At 38.6% G+C, this 3,860-nt stretch overlaps 1 long non-coding RNA gene across 1 annotated transcript in view; it reads right to left on the bottom strand.

Annotated features, from left to right (window-relative positions):
• Positions 1–2,841: 2,841 nt before the first annotated feature.
• LOC117282098 overlaps positions 2,842–3,860 on the bottom strand; it is a 6,626-nt gene continuing 5,607 nt past the window's right edge. The window contains exon 3 of the long non-coding RNA XR_004512707.1: positions 2,842–2,946. This is a non-coding gene — a long non-coding RNA (uncharacterized LOC117282098). The remainder of the gene's footprint in view (positions 2,947–3,860) is intronic.

The following is a 3,860-nucleotide window of genomic DNA, read 5'->3' as shown; positions in this document are numbered from 1 at the left end:
AATTATTTTAAGTGTTAAGTGTGACCGTAAAAAGTGCTGGATGTTGTTGAACAGTGATTGAAATAACTAATTCATACTGAGTGTAATGTAAAGAAAGTATTAAATAGGCCATGAGATGACATAGAAATGAGGATGAATAAATTTAAATACAGGTAGGTCTATAGTATTATGAAGGTATTAAAAGGTAAAAGGTAAAGTTGTTCCTCTGCTCAACGAATTAAGCCCTACGCCATTAAGGCGTGTGGGGGAGTGGATGTATAGATCCAAATTTTCTTGACCTCGGCACTAGTTGGAGGTGAGTGGTCAGCTTCACGCCCCGGCCGCTTTACCCCCGGGGAAAGAGCCCCCGGTACCCATTGGATAGGAGGTTGGATGGACCCCAGAGCCGGTCTGGACGATTTGGAGAAGTTAAAATTCTTGACCCTACCGGGACTCGAACTCCGACCCTTCACAGTCGTCCATCCCGTATAATAAAATTTGGCTTAACCGGGTTTTCGATTAACCATGACTTCCATCCCCACCATTAGCCCGGATAATCGAGAGTTGACTGTATGAAAAAGTTATATTTCTGAAATAATCTAAATTTCCTTGAAAAATATTTGCTACTGAAGCAACAGTAAAATACGGAGTGACTTTCCAAGAGCCTCCAAAAAAATGCTTTGTCTGGTCAGTTGGGAGGAACACAGACTACATGTCATCTTGAAATTCCTTATGTTTGAACTCATGGTGTAGTCAGCAGACCAGTATCCTATACACATCACAATTTCTCTTCAGTATCACCCAAAGAGACCTATGAACAGATACTGTAACGTGATCTTATGTGTTATTTTTCCATTGACTATAATCCCATGCCCTCGCTGTTGTATTAAACATGCAAACAGTCATGTTATTTTTGTGTCAAAATGCCATGTAGGAACCATACACTGAAAGAAGTGTTCATGTACGTACAATACTTATGTGGAAAGTAAGAAGGAGAAGATTCTAACATAAATTTCACACTGTTAGAGTTCCAAATAAAAAACTATATGCACACAATCATATAAACAATGGTACTCTGCTTGAACATTCTCCTTTTAAATCCCTTAGACACCTTGCAGAGGACACTGGTGTTTCAAAGTTCAAAGTTTCAAGTTCAGTGTTTGTGGTTTCCAAGAAGGAACTCCAACATATGTATATGGACATTATACAGAGGTGCAAGGGATACCTGTGTAGCAACAAGGGTAATTTCTGGCATCTCCTGTAATCTGGGTGTGTTTTAATTGTGGCCTGTCAGGCCTGTCAATCATGCCATGAGTCTGACCATGCACACATGAGATGATGTGAGCATTGTGTCCCTCTCATCTGACTAACTAAAAGGACTTTCAGAAGGCTCCCAGATGATCTCCCTTATCACCAGATAAAAACTGAAGTACTCACAGCTTATTTACTTGATAACAAGGGGTAATGTACCTAAACAGAAGTTTGGATTTTGTTTCTGAACATTTTAATTACTTTCATATCAGTATTTTGAGTACATAAAATCAAATCATTTGTCAAGAGTTTAAATACAAAGAATTAAGTTTTCCCATGATAAGGAGAGAAAACACTGAGCTGAAGGGCAGTCATGCATAAACAACATCTGACAAACCTAGTCCAGAGAACGCATGACACTGGAATCTCTCTCAGGATGATGCAACTATAAATTAGGTATGGCCACAAGAAGGTAATGGGAACTGACTCTCATCTATAGGGTAGAGGTACCCATCACAATATATATAAGGATAATTTTTTTAATTTGCATAGTGGGGGGTGGAGTCAAGTTGGGTCCACTCGGCATGGCGGCCACTGATTGGCGTATTGTACCTGCCCCGTGTGATTACGATGATGGAGAATTTTGTGGAATGAAGATTGGCAGGGAAAACCGAAGTACTCGGAGAAAACCTGCCCCAGCACCACTGTGTCCACCAGAAATCCCACGTGACCAGACCCAGGATTGAACTCGGGCTGCCGCAGTGGGAAGCCAGCAACTAACCGCTTGAGCTATGGCGCGGACATATATAAGGATAACAATCAGAAGAAATTAAAACCTACTCCTGTGAGAGAAAATGGAAACAATTTGAACCGCACTCAAAAAATTAAACAGCAATAATTTCCAAGTCATTGCAGTTGCCTCAGTTACCATACATGCTTGCAACAGCACACATTAAATTTCATAACATACATTCAGGACATAACAGGAAACAGAAAACTAACAGAATACCAGCAAAATGCTTTCTTCTATTAGACATATTTGTTCAAATGTCTCTACTCAAGCAAATGAGAAACTATATACAAGTAGCTTTTCCTGAACTATTACATTCTGAACTTAAAGCAAAGAATACAGAGCATTAAATGTTTTTTCAGAGTAACCACATGCTTATGTTCACTATTTGCATGTACTTATTGCATAAACAACTTGTGATGATTAACCAACAACAAGAGCAAGTTTTGAATGTCACAACCTTGAAAAGAAACCTACCCCAAAATTTAAAGAGTGATATAATACAGAAAGACCACATCAAACAAATGCACAGGTGGAACACATCAAACATACATATGCCCAGGCAAAATGCATACGTCACATCTTATGATCATACAATGACACAATTCATACTCCATACATCATGCATTAACAAACTATACATGATTGAAACTTGTCTCTGGGCTCCACGACCTGGCTTTACTTCACAGAAAGCTTCTAACAATAAAGGACCCACAAATGACATAACATGCCCAATACTATACTGTAGCACTGGAACCTTATGAATTAACTTGGCATACATATTCTTAACCTCTCATACTTAATACCTACCTACCATTCGGCGCTACACCCCTGGGAGAGCCTTGGCCTCCGCTACAACCAGTCTCCACTGTTCTCTATTCCTCATCTTCTCTAGCCATCTTGCCCTGGGTATTCCTTCTCTTCTTCTGGAATATAGCCTTCCTTTTAACATTCTCTTTTGCATTGCATTATCTTGCATTCTTTCAACATATCCCAACAATCTTATTATCTGTGACTTGATAAATCTTCCTACATCTTCTCCTTTCAGTAATGTGTTTATCTCTTCATTGTATCTTATATTATTTTCCATCACTGGTCTATATCATACTTAATAGTTTCAACATATTTTTAAATATTTTAAAGTACTTTTAATATTTCTGTAATATAATTAACATACTTATATCTCCTAATATATCTTAGACACATGGTATATATATGTCATTTATTTTTTTATTACTCACTTAATACTTAATTATAATAACTACAAACTAGAGGCAAATTTCCTGTTATTATCTGTATGACACATTGCACTGATATGGATCCATATCAGTAATTCAATGACTAAACATATTCCTATATTAACTGCCTGATGATGTTCTTGTACAACCGAAACATGTAGCAGAAAATAGAAGGTCTAACTGTAAACCATTAAAAGTGAGTATATTTGTTGTGTGACGATTAATCTAAGTCCTACATGCATGCACACCCCCCCCCACACACACACAGAAATACACCTTTATCCATTTTCATGAATAAAACAAGTCTCATAACTCTTATATAAAACTTAAGTATTATATATATATATCCCCCCTCATTGGTGTCTCCACCTTATCATGGTGAGGGGGTTTGAGTATGCCAAGGACCCTGAGAGCTATACCAGCGGTAGCGTAGCTACTGGCAGGGCCTCCCTTGCTGGACAGGTAAAAGGGTAGGCATCAGACGAAGAGAGACACCAAAAACTGATGCCGGAAGCAGCGTCATCAGTAGCGACTTGAAGCACAGAGCAAATGATGCTCGAGATGGTTCAAGTTCTTATAGCAACAGGCGTGACCAGAGTGGT

The sequence above is a fragment of the Cryptotermes secundus genome, unplaced genomic scaffold (assembly GCF_002891405.2).
Source record: "Cryptotermes secundus unplaced genomic scaffold, Csec_1.0 scaffold43, whole genome shotgun sequence".
In the NCBI taxonomy this organism is placed as follows: Eukaryota; Metazoa; Arthropoda; class Insecta; order Blattodea; family Kalotermitidae; genus Cryptotermes; species Cryptotermes secundus.
This window is presented reverse-complemented; position numbering and strand designations above follow the sequence as displayed.